Below are 19,380 nucleotides of genomic sequence, written 5' to 3'. Positions count from 1 at the left end.
CACACCCTACCCCTCTGTAAGGCATAACATGATCCCGTAGTATACCTAATGAATTACCAACTCCGTCTACTGATAACCCATTAAATACACTACAAGGGATTTTAAAAACTTTTCTTACTTATTTTACAGTGGTGAGCACTATTTACAGGTATTAAAAACTTTGGTGAACTGAAGTGAAACAATTAACTCATTTGATTTATTTGGAATTTCTGTAAAAATTTTGGCAGAGTACCATCTGTATTTTGGACAAAATAGTTCTTCAGAAAACCTGTAAAAAAGCACTTCAATAATTTTCCAAATCTCAACTCCAATACATTTCTCAACACAACAATTTATCAACTCAATTCCATAGAAATTTTTCAAAGTCTGAGATAAGGAAATATAATACAATTTTTACAAGTCGAATAACTCATAATTAATTTACAACTTCAAGGTACAATTTGAATTTACAACTGCTCAAAACCAAAAACAAAATGTACATACAGTGTCATACATTACAGTACAAAATGCCAAATGTGGTATACTCACTATACCCAAAAATCTCTTGCTGGAGGTATATGCAGCCTAGTCTGCTTATACTGTCTCTCTACTGCGCGGCAATAAAAGCTATCATTTGAGACAATGTCTCGATGGTGCACAACATTAACCAAATACAATTTAAATCACAATTCATAAATCATATCAATAGTGGATACTTAAAACCATAGTCAATTTCAAAGAATTGTCCATAAGAATTTAAACTCCATTTGTCAATATCACAATAATTTTCATAAGTTAGATCATGTTTGAATTCAAAAGACAATATATGTCAATGAGAGTTTAAATCCATTTCACAATCTCACAATACATATCAATAAATCACACACAGCTTAATCATGATCCATAGTTCAATTCGTCCCAAAAGCCAATGGCTAATGAGGTATTCAATTCGTCCCAAAAGTCGATGACTAATGAGGAATAACATAGCTAGCTAGCAAAAATATGAGTACTCATCCAATTCGTCCTCAACAGGCACACACCTCAACACTTCAGCCAGAGAGGGAATTCAATTCGTCCCACTAGACAAGCTAATGAGGAATACAATCAATATACATGATAGCTGTGGTTTCAAACCATTTCCAATGCTTTTAAATCAATAAGTATCCATCAATGTCATTCAAACAATTTCTCACAGTTTCAAATCATTTACAATGCTCTTCAAGCAATAAATATTCATTCAAATACATTTCCACAATTTAAAACAATAATATACAAATAGTCAATAGTTATTTCAATCGAAAATAATTCAAAAGAAATAGTTGTTGTGCACAAACCTCTGATATTTGTCTCCTGGTCTTGACTCAATATTTCTTTCCCTTTTGCTGAGTCCTTGTTAACTGAGAAACACAATTTGAAGTGTTTCAGTGCTAAATTAATTTGCCTCTAACGATAATGTTCGATAAACAATTCACTGAATACCTTTATTTGCTTAAGCACCTAATATACCGACCCTCGATGTTTTCTAGGTAAATTAGGTTTTAGTGTCCTTTATATGTCACATTCGATAGGGTTTTTGGGTTGGTACGTGTTACCAAACTCAATTCTATGTATATTGCGTTTTCTTGCATTTCATTGCAAATTGCTGGATTTCGGGATACTAGTTTGACCTAGCCGGACGATCTAGTTCCCTCGGTTTTTGGGTTTCGGTCAAAACTACAAACTTGTAGATCTATGTCTTATTGTACGCGGGGAAAAATTTCAGGTCAATCCGAGTTAAGTATACCAAGTTATGGTCATTATACTATTTCTGGTCAAATGGCATCAAATTAGGTCAACTTTATGTCAATTTGGTCAACTTTGGTTCGGCCAGTTTTTGGACCCGAACTTGTGCAAGCTTTTTGACTTGCTTCTGGTCATTTCTGGGTTTTGGTGTCTTCATAAGACTTGTAGGTATGGGTCTTAACTATTCATGGTTAAACTTTCAGGTCAATTAGACCTGTTTTGAGTGAGTTATGGCCTAAACACTCACTGCTGCCCAATTGGTCATTTTTCAGGTCCTAATTGTACCTAATCCGAATTGGTCATTTTCTTAGGTCACCTTGCAAGCAGAATTTTGGTATGTTTTCTCAATGAAAGTTGGCACATTTTGTGCCTAGTTTCACCTCCAATTGGTCTCATACCAATTGAGGTTACACATTTAAACTTATTGGCTAAAATGTACACTGCCCTTTGTTACTTTGCTTAACACACATCAATTACACACATTTACCTTGCAATATGTTTACTTCCCTACCAAATCTGTTTTGGTACATTACCAAAACTATATATTACTTTACATTAACATCACTTTGGGCATATTACAATTATCCTCAACACACCAAATATAACTCTAATTCCCAAAATTCAAATACCATTACACATACACACAAACATTACTAGTTTTTACATACACTTTACACAACAATTTCATAAACATATCCTTCAATCCTTAATGCCACAATTCTGCCCATATCTTCATGAACACATACACTTATCCAAGAGTTTCAAGGCTGCCGAAATTGTCCTTCAACACCAAAGTGTCCTACAATTCATTAAATCTCATTCCAAGTGCAAAATTCACCATATACATGTGAAGTAATTCACTAGGTTATTAAATCATCATGATCAACATCATTTCTCATCAAATATATGCACAATTATTTCATCAATTACATGACTCCATGGCTGTCCAAAATGAACACAACAATAACTCTTCAAACTCAAAAATTTTCTTCACAAATCCAACACCCATAACATGCACACAAAACTTAACAAAGCTATCTTCAAAAATACTAACTTATCTTATGGTTGAAACTTGCCAAACCTTGATTAAACTTCTTAAAATTGGTATCAAACTCTTCCTTGTGATGTGTAGACAATTTTTCATGAAGCTACTTAAGGGATTGGAGTTGAAATGGAAGGATTAGATGAGCTTGCATGAAACGCCAATGGAGGTTTCCTCTCACCTTCAATTCGGCAATGTTGAGAGAACCTTGAGGAAGATGAAGTTCAGCTGGTTAGTGGACTTACATCAGCCCCATTTAGTGTTTAATTAATCCATTAATGGTCCACTAACTCCAAATAATCATATAATAAGCTAATTGTTCATTTATTCCACATTAACCCATGATTTTAGCTATTTACTTTAGGTACCACCAAATTAATTTTTCATTTTATTTTCTAAGTGTAATACTATTTATTTTTAATGGACATTTAGGTCAAAAGACAATTCGGGGTGTCAAATGACCATAATGCCCCTGTTCGGGTTACGTTCCCGATTTTTCGATAACACCGGGTTTTGTCTGTTTTTCGATTTCTCACTTTTCTTTGTACTAATTATTTAATTTTTCTTTGATCTTTCTAATGATATTTATTCTTCAATAAGGTTCTATTTAAGTCCTAAAATGTTTTCCAGGGTTCCCACACGTCGAGGCTAGTCAACGATCCACGCTGGCTTCCTGCAAGATCACCCATCGTTAGGTTTCCCGGCTCGTTTAACTTGATCACATTTCTTTGCTATTATTTTTCCTTTGTTTTTCTTGTATTTTCTTTTCTTGTATTTCATTATTTTATGTCTCCTCCCTCATATTGAAGTGTAGTTCTAGGCATCCTAGCTGTCCGGACAACACTGGTCACTGGAACAGCAGAACGCACTACCGAACTTAGGGGTGTTACATGAATTTTACAGGTTCAATTGGTGTTTGGCCAATTGGACATGAAACTAGACACATAATGGCACAACTTTGGTGAAGAAACCATGCCCATAAGACCAAACCAGGTGGACCAAAAACTTGCCCCAATCCGGGTGTCCTGCAACCAGTTTCTGCAAAATGACCAACTGTTTATTTGGCCATAACTCAGTGTAGAATGGTCCAATTGACCTGACATTTTACCAGAAACAAGCTTAGATATAGACCAACAACTTTCATGAAGAAACCTACCCCAAATTATGAACAGAACCCATCCAACAAGGGAGTTGCAGTCACTGTTCACTGCACTGTAGATATGGTCAGTCCAGAAAAATTCCAATCCGGCCAGTTGTGGTTTTTGGACCATAACTTGAGCTACAAAACTCCAAATGGAGTGATTCAAAAAAAGAAATTCAACTAGACAAAATAAGGAAAAACTTTTATGTTTATCATTTTCTCAAATTCCCACTGCAACAGTAACTAATGAAATGGTAAATATAGGGTATGAAAACTGAAAATTCTGCTCCATTAATTTTAAGCTTAGAAATGGTATTGGTAATCAATACCAACAAATTTTGAATGCAAAATGTGGTATGTTGGGAGTGTTAAAATCAATGTACCTATTTTCTATACAAAAGTCAACATTTTTGTTGACTAATAAAGGGAATAGTAACACCAAAACTTGAAATTCAAAAATTGAAAAATTCAAAAGTGTCAAATGCCCTCGTATACCTAACAAGATTGGTTTGGATTGTTTGGCATGCCAATAGGGTTCAGTTAGCAGTACTGCACATGGCATTATGCCATTCTGTGATTTCATGGCTTTTAGCCATTCTGACTTTATGTTGATACTTGGCCTTGTGCCTAATGTTATTACAGCTTATTAGCTGTTCTGTTGCACACCGGGAGACACATATGTGACCGATGGTGTGACGGCCCGAGGTACTTGATACCCAGTGCCAGTTTACCCGTTTATCCATCGATCGTCCAAAGATAGGTTACTTGGGCAACCAAAAATGAAAGTGGACAAATTTAATGAAATAATGAATATAACAAGTACAAAATAAGTAAGATTGCAAATACTCATCGAAAATTTATTTGAAATGAAACATCAATACATTCACTGCATATTTATTTTCTGTTATTTATTTTTATTTTATTATTGGCACCACTAAGCATTATTGCTTAGCGCGTTGCTTTTTCCACGCGTAGGTTCTGGAGATATTGACTGAGAACCCAGTAGACCACAGACTGGGTGAGACCTCCTGCAGCTCTGCATAGTGTCCGTGTCACCTCACCATCTTCAGTGCATTGGTAGGACACTAGGTTTCATTTTGGTATTTTGTAACTATATTTTATTTTCTCTTGTGTAAATGAGACATATATAATGTATTTTGATATTAATGTATATAGTGGAAATTGTGTTTGTGAATGAAAAAGTGAATATTTATTTACGACTTTTACATAATTATCATATGAGATGAATGATTGAGAAATGGAAATTTTGTTCAAAAACATATTGAGATTTTGTTGATGAAATGGAGTTGGGATTGATTGGAAATGATTATTGGAAGTGCTTTTTCACAGGTTCCGAAGAACTGTTTTCTCCATTTTTAGCCGGTACTCTGCCGGATTTTCTATAAAATTTTCGGAACCTCAAATAAATTATAATTTCAATAAATGACTTAAATGAATTATATTTCATAAGTTATATTCAAAACTATGATAAAAATAAATTAAGGAAGAATAAAAATGATTAAGATAAAATAGAGTGTTCCGGTACACCGTGTGATATATCTTACTTGGATATACTGTAAACGGGTAAGGGGTGTCACAATTAAGGTCTCACTTTGCATATTATCTATTTGGCATGCATATATCACATAGTGCATACATTCCCATATATCTCATGCATTCATGGATAAGCAGTAAATATAGTATGATCATGGACTTTCTAAGGGATTCAATTCTGAGCCACCAAGAATTGAATCAGGGCATTCTTAGGTGCTTTTCATTCATTCATTTTACAAGAGTTGCTGAAGGAGTACATAATCAACACTTGATATTGAATTCCTCCCATTGGTCCCACCAATGCTCTTGACCTCCTTGAACTTCTTGCAATCCAATATTACATAGTAATCCTTGGCATACCAAGGCGAATTTACAAGAATTTAAATAAATGAAATTACAACCCAAAATTATTACAACCTTACTAATACATGCTCAAAATAAATTAAAATAAATTAATTAATTTACAATCCCAAAGAAACATAAAAGAAATAAATTCAATCACATTGGTCTTTTATAGTCTATGATCATCCATCATGCATATCACTATTTAACAATTAAGTAAAACATATATACTTAAATTAAATTGAATATCTCATATTCAACTTAAAAATCCAGATTTGAATATGATTCAAATAAATTTAAAAATTCAGATTTGAATCTCATTCAAACAAATTTAAAAATTCATATTTGAATCACATTCAAACAACCTTAAAAATTCAGATTTAAATCACATTCAAACAATTTTTAAAAAATCAGATTTGAATCAAATTCAAACAATTTTTAAAAATTCAGATCTGAATATTATTTCAAACAACTTTAAAAAATCAGATTTAAATATGATTCAAACAACTTTAAAAATTCAGATTTGAATCACATTCAAACAACTTTTAAAATTCAGATTTGAATCACATTCAAACAATTTTTAAAATTTTGATTTGAATCAAAATTTAATTGTGTGATCAAAATTCTAATTAAACAATTTAATTAGACATAGGATGAGCTTTTAGATCATACAACAATTGCAAATTAAAAGGCCAAACCTTGAGCCACCCATGGAAGCCAAAATTGGCGCACCAAAGATGGTGTTCTTCAAGCATGCCGCCACACATCCATTGCAGCCAGCAATGGATAAATCATATCATGATCAAAACACACAATTAAATCATATAATCAACAATCTAAATGGAAAATATAGTGGCTCTGATACCAATTGAAGGAGCAGAAGTGTGAAAAACACAAGTTTATACCATTGAATTCAAAAATTTTCACCTAGGGTCACATGCATCATGCAAGATTTATTTTTATCTATTTGATTTTAATGATAAACAACATATTAAAACACTTTTAATATGTTTTGGATCTGTATTTTCTATTTAAGATTTTAAAAATTAATCAGATTAATTTTAGAACCCTAGATGAGATCAAGAACAAATACACTAACCTCTTAATGCACTGCAGTGTATTTGTGCCTTTCGGATTTGTCTTCAGGACACTAGGTGATGTCCCTCTTGCTTGTCCACACCAAGAACACCTATAGCAGCCCTTGAACAGTTTTTAAAGCTTTTTCTATTAATTAGAAAATCAAGTTTTTCCTTTTAAGAGATTAAAGATGTAAACAGGACACTAGAAACAATTTCTAGTATTTTTAATTCAAGAGATTGTTTGCTAATCTCTTGTAATTGATGAGAGATGAAGAAGAAGAGAGGGAGAAGTCTCTTGGGTGGCGGCACCAAGGTTATTTGCTGCTGGTTGTGTTGTTTTCTTTTCATAACAACACTTATATAGCTAGGTCAACACATTAAACCCTTGCCACATGTCACCTTTTGATTAGCTCTAGGTTTAATTGACCCAATCACATTGTGCCAAGTGTCAAACATATATTTAATCTTAATTCTAATCATCTCACATAATTAAAAAACATTTGGCAAGCTTATGTGTAATGCCATGTGTCACCATCTCATGGTGCCACATGTCATCCTGTGAAATGACTAAAATGCCCCTGTGTCTTAATTTTGAGTTCTCAACCCAAAATAATTATTTCTCTTCTTCTAATCTGTGACACCCCTTACCCGACTACAGTGTAGCCGAGCAAGTTATGCCATTCAGTGTGCCGGAGCACTCTATTTTATCTTAATTAATTTTTTTTATCATAATTTTGAATATAACTTGTGAAATATAATTCATTTTAAGCCATTTATCGAAATTATTATTTCTTTGAGGTTCCGGAAATTTTAAAGAAAATCCGGCAGAATACCGGCTAAAAATGGAGAAAATAGTTCTTCGGAACCTGTGAAAAACACTTCCTATATTCATTTTCCATCATCTCAACTCCATTTATCAATTTCTCAACAATGTTCAATCTCAGTTCTCATTCATCCATCTCATATGATACCATGCATAATTCATATATAAACATTCACTTTTCCATTTACAACCACACTTTTCATTATTTACATGAATATCAAAATACGTTACATAAGTTTCAAATACATATGAGAAAATAAAATCAATTACAAAATACCAAAATGACATCTAGCGTCCTACCAATGCACTGCTGACAGTGAGGTGACACAGACACTATGCAGAACTGTGAACTGCCTTACCGAATCTGTGGTCTACTGGGCCCTCTGTCCAATCTTCAGTACCTACGCGTTGCAAAAGCGACGCGCTAAGCATAAAGCTTAGTGGTGCAAATAATAAAATAGAAAGAAATAATATGCAAATAAAAATCATAATTTCTTAGCCATTGTGTTCATAAGAACTGAATAATTACCAACTTAATGTTTAGTCGAGGGCTAATTACGTTTTATGATATTAACTTCTTCATGCATTTTGTTTATTTATTTTCTTCCTGATCTTGAGTTTCTTTGTATTCTATCGTAATCATTCCTGATATTTAGTTTTCGTATTTTCTTCAATAATCAGTTCAGTTACAGTTATACTTTTCCATGCCCAAGTAACCTATCTTTGGGCGGATGGATAACGGGTCGTTGGCACTGGACACCGCGGTGCCTCGGGCCGTCATACCATGGGACGCAGAACGTCAACCACGTATGCAGTCAGTATGGCTAAAAAGCCATGATATCACATAATTGGCATAAAAGCCATGAATACGGGCATAAAAGCCATGAATACGGGCATAAAGCCATGAATACAGGCATAAAGCCTTTCCTTTCGCAGTACTGCTAAAACAATACCCTATTGGCATTCCAAACTATCTAAACCAATCACATTAGGCCTACTAGGGCATTTTGCATTTTTAAGTTTCACAATATTTGAATTTCAAGTTTTCATGTCACTATTCATTTCATTAGTCAACTAAAATGTTGACTTTTGCATAAACAATAGGTACATTGGTTTTAATACTCCCAACATACCACATTTTGTATTCAAAACTTGTTAGTTTTGGTCACTTTCTCAAAGTTTAGGTCATTTTGGCAAAATTGCCAATTTTTTTTAGTTTTGGTGTCACTATTCACCTCATTGGTCAACAAAAATATTGACTTTTAGAATAAAAATGTGTACATTGACTTTGGCACTCCCAACATACCACATTTGGTGTTTAAACTTGTTGGCATTAAGTGTTAATACCATTTCCAAGCATTAAACCAAAGGAGCAGATTTTTCAGTTTTGGTGAGTCAACTTCACTGTTCCATTGGACACTGTTACTGTTGGAATTTGAAGAAATGTAAAACATGAAAGTTGTTCCTTATTTTGTCTAGTTGAATTTCTTTTTTTGAATCACTCCATTTGGAGTTTTGTAGCTCTAGATATGGCCCAAAAACCCAAGCTGTCCGGATATGCATTCTGCAGAAATTTACCATATCTACAGTGCATAAACAGTAACTTGAGTCACTTGGTTGAATAGGTTCTGGCCATAATTTGGGGTAGGTTCCTTCATGAAAGTTGTTTATCTATGTCTTAACTTGTTGCTGTAAAAATTTCAGGTCAATTGACCAAATATACAGTGAGTTATGGCCAAATGAACAGTTACTGTTCATTTGGTCAATTCTGCTGAATCAGTTTCAGGGTTCCGGATTAGGGCCAAGTTTTGGTCCTCTTGCTTTGGTCTTTTGGGCATGGTTTCTTCAGCAAAAATGTGCCATTATAAGCCTAATTTCATGTCCAATTGGCCAAACATCAATTGGACTAACACAGCCCAAGTTATGGCAGTGCAAAGGGACTGAATTTTCAGTCCCTATGCTGCTGTCCTAGGGCAGCCTGCAACCCCTCTTTGCAACCTTGTTCTTCAGTCCATTTGTTGGTCAAATTACCTAAAATGGTCACTAATTGACCATTAAAATGCTCTCTTATAATTTCCTAAACCAAGTTACATTTTTCTCACAAAACCCTAACTCAAATTCATGTTTTTATACAATATGTCTTAGTTAGCTTTTTAATCATTGTTCTTGTATTTACAAACTTCCAACTTAACTCTAATTCACTTCAAACTCATAAAAACACTCCCTCCTATTCCATAATTAGGGCAGCCGAAATTCATGTACACCTTCACAAGAATTTTTGTTCATTTAATTTACATTTTCTCACTAAATTCAAGTTGCTATTTATGAAATGAAAGAGTTTTAAGTATATAGAGCACTAATCTTGTTGTATGCCAATCCAAGTGTCACACCCTACCCCTCTGTAAGGCATAACATGATCCCGTAGTATACCTAATGAATTACCAACTTCGTCTACTGATAACCCATTAAATACACTACAAGGGATTTTAAAAACTTTTCTTACTTCTTTTGCAGTGGTGAGCACTATTTACAGGTGTTAAAGACTTTGGTGAACTGAAGTGAAATAACTAACTCATTTGGTTTATTTGGAATTTCTGTAAAAATTTTGGCAGAGTGCCATCTGTATTTTGGATAAAACAGTTCTTCAGAAAACCTGTAAAAAAAAGCACTTCAATAATTTTCCAAATCTCAACTCCACATTTTTCTCAACACAATAATTTATCAACTCAATTTCATAGAAATTTTTCAAAGTCTGAGATAAGGAAATATAATACAGCTTTTACAAGTCAAAACAGCTCATAATTATTTTACAACTTCAAGGTACAATTTGAATTTACAACTGCTCAAAACCAAAAACAAAATGTACATACAGTGTCATACATTACAGTACAAAATGCAAAATATTGGTATACTCATTATACCAGGAAATCCCTCGCTGGATGTACTAGCAGCCTAGTCTGCTGCCCTGTCCGTCTCTCTACCTGCGACAGCAATAAAAAGCTATCGCTGAGACAATGTCTCAGTGGTGCACAACATTAACCAAATACAATTTCAAATCACAATTCATAAGTCATGTAAATAGTGGATACTTAAAATCATAGTTAAATTCAAGACAATAAATGTCAACAAGAATTTAAACTCCATTTGTCAATATCACAATAATTTTCCATAAGTCAGATCATGTTTGAATTCAAAAGACAGTATATGTCAATGAGAGTTTAAATCAATTTCACAATCTCACAATACATAATAATGCAATTTAGTCGAATAATTTAAGAATACAGTGTTGCCAATTCATTCACAACTTAAGCCATGACACAATTTTCCGATCAATGCCGCGTTGTACACTACGACAAAGCAATCACAACCTCACTAATCGAAATCAATGAGGAAGGGGAGCTAGCTATATAATGAGTACTCATCCGATCACCTCAACTGGTAAACCAGAGAGGGAAAAATAAACGATCACGACTCCATAAATGGAGAAGGAAAATAAACGATCACAACCCCATAATTGGAGAAGGAATGATACGATACTGTCATGCTAAGTGTGAACACAAAATCAATTCCAAACATTTTATTCAAATGATTCGTGAGAATCCAATAAATTTCCAAAGTTATAATTTCATTCACAAAGTGGCAACACAATTCATAATTAACTTCGATTTTCACAAATCACACTAAACTAACTTTCCCACAATTTCAAACCATTTACAATGCTTTTTAATCAATAAGTATCCATCAATGTCATTTAAACAATTTTTCACAGTTTCAAATCATTCACAATATTTCTAAATCAATAAGTGTCCATCAAACTCATTTACACAATTTAAAACAATAATATACAAATAGTAAATATTTATTTCAATTGAAAATAATTCAAAAGAAACAGTTGTTGTGCACAAACACAATTTAAAACAATAATATACAAATATTCAATATTTATTTCAATTGAAAAATTCAAAAGCAATAGCCGTTGTGCACAAACCTCTGATGACTGTCTCCCTGGTCTGGACTCAGTGTTTCCTTCTCTTTTCCTGAGTCTTTAGTAACTGAGAAACACAATTTGAAGTGTTTCAGTACTAAATTAAATTGTCTCTAACGATAATGTTTGGAAAATAATGCACTGAACTCAAATTTTCACTTAATCACCTAATATACCGACCCTCGTTGCGTTTTAGGTAAATTAGGTTTTAGTGTCGTTAATATGTCACATTCGATAGGGTTTTAGGTTTGGTGTGTTTTACCAAAGTCATTTCCTTGCTTAGTGCATTTTAATGCAAATTGCTGGATTCCGGGACACTGGTTTGGCCTAACCGGACGATCTAGTTCCCTCCGTTTTCGGGTCTCGGTCGAAACTACAAACTTGTAGATTTAGGTCTTATGGACTGCGGTGCAAAATTTCAGGTCAATCCGAGTTAAGTAGACCGAGTTATGGTCATTACACTCTTGCTGGTCAAATGGGACCATTTTAGGTAAATTTTTGGTCAATTTGGTCAACTCTAGTTCGGCCAGTTTTTGGACCCGAACTTGTGCAAGTTGTTTGACTTGCTTATGGTCATTTCTGGGCTTTGGTGTCTTCATAAGACTTGTAGGTATGGGTCTTAACTATTCTTGGTCAAACTTTCAGGTCAATTGGACCTGGTTTGAGTGATTTATGGCCTAAACACTCACTGCTGCCCAATTGGTCATTTTTCAGGTCCTAATTGCACCTAATCCGAATTGGTCATTTTTTTAGGTCACCTTGCAAGCAGAATTTTGGTATGGTTTCTCAATGAAAGTTGGCACATTTTGTGCCTAGTTTCACCTCAAATTGGTCTCATACCAATTGAGGTTACACATTTAAGGTTATAGGCTAAAATGTACACTGCCCTTAATATGCATTTCACACCCCACTTCAAACACACATATACCTTGCAATTTGGTTCACTTCCCTACCAATCTGTTTTGGTACATTAACCACAGTATAATCTACTTTACATTAACATTATTTTGGGAAGATTACCATTACCCTCAACACACCAAATATAATTCACATTTACAATATCTCAATACCATTACATACACACCTAAACACCACTAATTCTCACATACACTTTACACAATAATTTCATACACATATCCTTCATTCCTTAATGCCACAATTCTGCCAACACTCCCATGAATATACACATTTATTCAAGTGTCCCCAAGGCTGCCGAAATTTGTCCTTCAACATCAAAGTGCCCTACAATTTACCAATTCCCATCCAAGTGCATAAATCACCATATATATTTGAAATAATTCATTAGGATATTAAACCACCATGATCAACATTATTCCTCATCAATTATATGCATAATAATTCATCAAATGCATGACCCCATGGCTGTCCAAAATGGCTATTTCAATAACTAGTTAAACTCTAAAATTTCCTTCACAAAACTAACACCCATAACATGCACACAAAATTTAACAAAGGAATTCTCAAAAATGCAAACTTACCTTTAATTGTAACTTGCTAAACCTTCACCAAACTTCTCAAAATTGGTATCAATATCTTCCTTGTGATGTGTAGACCATTTTTCATAAAGCTACTTAAGGGATTGGAGTTGAAAATGGGGAGATAAGAAAGCTTGCATGAAAAATGGCTATGGAGGATTTCTTTTCCTCTTCAATTCGGCATGGGTTATGGAATGAAGAAGATGACCCTTTTGAGTGGGAAGAATCTGCCCACTAATGAATATATTTAACCATTTTAATGTTCTTAGTGGACCACTAAACAATTTAAATCATATTTTAAGGTAAACTTTCACTTAATCCCACATTAAGCCCTTGATTTTAGTTATTTGTATTAGGTACCACTAAACTAATTTTTCATTTTATTTTCCAAGTGTAATATTAATTATTTTTAATGGACATTTAGGTCAAAAGAAACTTCGGAATGTCAAATGACCATAATGCCCCTGTTATTAGATTCGTTCGATTTTTCTGAATAATCGTATTTTGTCTGTTTTTCGATTTCTCACTTTTCTTTGTACTAATTATTTAATTTTTCTTTGTTCTTTCTAATGAGATTTATTCTTCAACAAGGGTCTATTTATGTCCTAAAAATGTTTTCCAGGGTTCCCCGCAGTCCAGGGCTAGTCAACGGTCCACGCCGTGACTTCCCGGTGCGGTCACCCATCGCTAGGTTTCCGGCTCGCTTAACTTGGTGACATTTCTTTGCTATTATTTTTCCTTTGTTTTTCTTGTATTTTCTTTTCTTGTATTTCATTATTTATGTCTCCTCTCTCATATCAAGGTGTGGTTTTAGGCATCCTAGCTGTCCGGACAACACTGGTCACTGGAGCAGTAGAACGCACTACTGAACTTAGGGGTGTTACACCAAGCTTGAGAGAACTTCACTTTCCTTCTTCTTCTTGGCTGCCAAGAGCTTGTTTAAGGTGTGGGATTAATTTTTGATGAAGGGACTTATGGGTTTTAGGGTGAGGAAGCATGGAATTTAAAGCTTGAAAGAGCTTTCATGGAGGTGGCTATGGTGGAAACCCTCTCCTCCCTCTCTCTACGTTTTTGGCTGCTGGTTTTTGGTCCATTTGGTCTTCATTTTATGTCTTTTAATGGTTTAGTCAAATGGTAGCTTAATGGTGATTGGTGGTGGCTTTTTAATGACATCACCTTATGTCATTATTAAGCATTTTTCTTCATTTTCTTTTCTTTCCTCCACTACTCATTTCCAATTTCATTTTTAGTAATGTTTCTTCATATTTTATGTCATATTAATTATTTACTCAACTGGGCAAGTCGGCAAAAAATCACCTCTGAAGGCGAAATGACGAAAATGCCCTCCGTTTGGCTTAACGGGTCAAAATTGTCTGTACCGATTGAAAAATTTTTCTAAATATTTTCTTGGCATTCTAATGCCATAGGAACCTCAATGACCCTTCTCTGGAGTCCCAAAAATTATTTTATAATTTTTCCCCTGGGTCTAGGGCTCCTCGTTGCGAGAACCGCAACTTACCTCTGGTTACCCATCGCTTAGGCACTGGCTCTTTTGACTTAACTGTATTTTATTTCTAAAATTTTTACTAAATTTTTCTCATTAATATTTGAGTTAATTATGGTCCCTCACTTTAGTTTAAATATCTTTCCGGACGTTCTAGCTGTCCGGACCGACACCGGTCACCGGAACAGTAGAATATACAGAGTTGCTACCGGGAGGGTGTTATATAATCAATTTATATCAAATATAAATTAATTAATTAATCTCTATTAATTAATTTCTCATTAATTAAATTCATATTTAAAAACTTTAAATATAAATTTAATTTATACTATACATCCAATAGTCTAGGTTTGGTTTAAAGCCATTCTAGGGACTTTGCAATCTAATTGCAATCCAAACTTATTTAATTAATCAATTAAACTCTTTAATTAATTAATTAAATCATATTTAATTTGTAACATCCTCACTTTAGCTGGTCCGTACAGTCTACTGTACAGGTGACCAATTTCGGTCCGGACAGCTAGAACGTCCGGAAAAATATTAAAACTAAAGTGAGGAACCATAATTAACTCAAATATTAATAAGAAAAATTTAGGAAAAATTTTAGAAATAAAATACAACCAAGTTAAATGAGCTGGTGCCCTAGCGATGGGTAACCTAGTGAGAAGTTGCGGTTCTTACAACTAGGAGCCCTAGTCCCGGGGAAAAAATTTTAAAATAATTATTGGGACTCCAGAGAAGGGTCATTGAGGTTCTTATGGTATTAAAATGCCAAGAAAATGCTTAGAAAAATTTTTCAATCGGTATAGACAATTTTGGCCCGTTAAGCCAAACGGAGGGCATTTTGGTCATTTCGTCTTCAGAGATGATTTTTGGCCAACTTGTCTAGTTAAATAAATAATTTATATAACATAAAATATAACAAAATGTTGTTAAAAATTTAATTGCAATTAAATAGACAAGAAATGGAGAGAAAATGAAAGAAAATGGACTTATGACATCATAATGATGTCATTAAGATTCTCCCAACCTATCCAAAGTTAACACATGGCATAAACTTATTTAAAAGAGACAAATGGGCTGAAAAATGAAAGAAAAATCAGAACTTCTTCTTCTTCTTCCTTCTTTGCCGTGAACCTCCACCATAGTTACCCATTTGCAAGCTTTTCAAAGCTTGATTTTCCCTAGCTTCCACACCACAAAAACCTAACCTAGCAACACAAAAAAGTGTTCTTACACCTTGGAGATTCTTTTGGGAGCAAAAAGAAAAGGAAAGAAAGAAATCTAGCAAGTGGAGAAACTTCACTCCCTAAAGGTTAGTGACCTAACCTTAATTTTTACTTTGAATACATGTTTAAGGACTTGAATGAGTGTAAATTACAAAGGAAATTTGTTAAATACCACTTGTATGCCATTCCTTATTTTCGGTAGCCATGGTTAGGGTTTGATTGTGATGAGTTTAATGAAGTTAAAAGGTTATTATGGCTGCCCTTAATATGCATCTTGTAAGTGGATTGAAGAAATGCAATGATAATGCATGAATTGTAATGTGTGAGTTAGGGTTTGGGGTGGAAAATAAGACTTTGACCATGTGTTGATGGAAGTAGGTTTTAATGGTCAATTAGTGACCATTTGGTTTGGTTTGTATAAAAAATGAAGTGAATTGTGTAATGGGATTTGGGTTTGGTGTGGCTGCCCGTGGTGACCTGCAAGATTAGACATGAGTCTAGCAGGTTTGGGCAGTAATAACTTGCACAGTAGAGGTTCAATTGGTGTAAGGCCAATTGGACATGAAACTAGACACATAATGGCACAACTTTGGTGAAGAAACCATGCCCAGAAATGTAACACCCCCGTTTGCATAACCTAGTAGATTTCACTGTTTGGGTGACCTGTGTCAGTCCGGACAATTAAGGGGATTAGAACCATACTTAAGACAACTAGAGAAACCATAAACACCAATAATTAGTGAATGCCAATTAGTTAAGTGTAAATAAGAAAAACAGAACATAAGAAGTTAAACGAGCCGAGAGTCACAGCGATGGGTGACCTCCTCGGGAATGACTGCGAAGTCATTTTAAACTCAAATTTCGAACCGTAAAATGTGACGCTGCGGTCCTTAGGACCCTTATGAACACAGTGGAAAAGAGAAAATCACGAAAAAGAACTATTAAGCCAGTCAAATAATTAGGTCAGGGAGCCGGAAGAAATATGAAATTATTTGCAAACCGGGATGAACTGGCGAGGGGCAATTTGGTCAATTGACCCCGAGGTGACTCGACCTAATCACAAATAAAATCGGAGAAAAGAAAATTTCCGAATCGAGAATTAAATTAAAGAACTAATAGAAAAAAAAAGAGAGGAAAATCAAAAAGTAAAAAGGTGATGACATCATGCATGACCTCATGCATGATGCCATAACTAAATGAATTAATTTGATTAATTAAATTAGATTTTTATGGTCTTCCATAGCATAATAAATAAAAGAAAACAAAAGAAAAAAAAATTAAAGTTGTCTTCTTTCTTTCCCTTTGTTGCCGCCCCACCTTCTCCCTCTCATCTCCATGAAAATCCACCATTAAAGCTTACACTCAAGCTTTAATTCTTCCACTCAATCTTCATAAATCCCCAAAAAACTTCAGTAAAGCTTGTTATTACAACTTGAGAAGAAGATTACAAGAAGAATGAAGAGTTAAAGATAGGGTTTGAAGGATTTAAGAAAGGTTAGTGTGCTAACTTACTATTTTACTTCTTTAAATGCATGATTAGTTGTGAAAGTGAGCTTAGAACTTGATTAAATGAAATAAATATGGGGGAAGGACCATTGTTGAAATTTCGGCCTGGTTGAAGGGAGTATGAATTGCATGAATTTAATGAGTTTGAATGAGTTTATGGACCTCCATTAGTTGATTGATTATGTTGAGAGCTTTGAATTTAGTTAATTGCAATAATTAAATGAGTTAGGGTTTGTGAACCAAAATTTTGGAGAAATGGGTAAATGGCATGTTTGACCAATTGTGAGGTGAAAAATGGTCAATAATGACCAAAAGAGATGTGTGGGAATTGTTGGAATGGAAGGCAAATTCGTAGGGTAGCAGCATGACCAAGCCAACTTTGAAGGACTAAAACGGAAATTTTACAAGTCCAATTGATATGCCACCAATTGAGGATGAAAATAGACATAAAATGGCACAATTTTCATTAAGGAACCATGCCCAAAAACTGACTAAAACCTAATGAACCAATTGACCAAAGTTGGTTAAGAGCAGTCTGTCACTGTACAAACTGACCAAATGAACAGTGTTTGTTCATTTGGTCATAACTCGAGCTAGGCAGGTCAAATTGACCTGAAAGTTTACCAGTGGTTAGATCACATATAGACCTAAAACTTTCATGAAGAAAACAAGTCCAAATTCTGCCAGAAACCAAGCCATTTGGTCACCCCAAGTTGGTGACTCAAATCTGCCAGCACCAAGCTTTGCCTAGAAAATCTGGGTTATTTTCTATCCGGCAGCCCTGATTCAAAAGGCCATAACTTGAGCTACAAAACTCCAATTGGGGTGATCCAAAAATGAGAATAAACTTAAGACAATAAGAAACATTTTCTATGAAGAAAGGTTTGCCAAATTCCAACAGTAAAATTACCAATGGAACAGTGCAACTTGGAGCACCAAAACTGAAAATTTGACAATTTTGCCAAAAGGACTTAAACTTTGAGAAAATGACCAAAACCAACAAATTTAATGACCAAAATGTGGTATGTGGGTGAAGTTGGAGTTCCCATACCTATTAAGCCTTAAAAAGTCAACAATTTGACTTGAATAGTATAGTGAATAGTAACCCGAAACATAAAAACTTCGAGAACGTCAAATTTAACGCAATAGAACTAGTAAAAATGAAGTGAAATTTATTTTTGGATTTACGCTAAGTTATAGTACTGAAACACTGTGAAACTGTGTGTTTCAGCTGAAAAAGACTTGGGAATTCGAAGAGACTGAGTCAAGGCTTCAAGGCGACTCAAGTCAGGTTTGTGCACAATAATAATTGTTTAAATATTTTAATCTCAAAAATTTGACTTTTTTGATTAATTATGTACTATGTTGCCATTTTATAATCATAAATGTGACTTTGAAAATTAATTAGATTTCTCATAAATTGTTTGAATAAATTGATTTGAATTGATTTTATGTTCACACTTAGCATGACAGTATCACATTATTCCTCCTCCATTTATGGGGTTGAGATCGTTTATTTTCCTCCCTCTCTGGCTTGCCAGTTGAGGTTGTAGATCGGATGAGTACTCATTAGCTAGCTAGCCACCTCCCTCATTGATTTCGATTAATGGGGTTGAGATTGCTTTGTCGTGGTGTATAACGCGGCATTGATCGGAAATTTTGTGTCATGGCTTAAGTTGTGTATGACTTTGGCAACACTATGTTTATGAAATTGTTTGACTAAATTGTATTTAATAGATTATTTGACAAAATGATGTTATTATGAACTTTGATATTTGTGAAATATGATTGAGGAATATTTAAATTGTGTTTGGCAATGAATGATTTATTTATTGCATTTCAAATTTTTATTGCGCACCACTGAGTATTTTATACTCAGCGATAGCTTATTTTGCTGTCGCAGATAAGAGCAAGGAAA

The sequence above is a fragment of the Hevea brasiliensis genome, chromosome 4 (genome assembly GCF_030052815.1).
Source record: "Hevea brasiliensis isolate MT/VB/25A 57/8 chromosome 4, ASM3005281v1, whole genome shotgun sequence".
NCBI classification, from domain to species: domain Eukaryota; kingdom Viridiplantae; phylum Streptophyta; class Magnoliopsida; order Malpighiales; family Euphorbiaceae; genus Hevea; species Hevea brasiliensis.
This window is presented reverse-complemented; position numbering follows the sequence as displayed.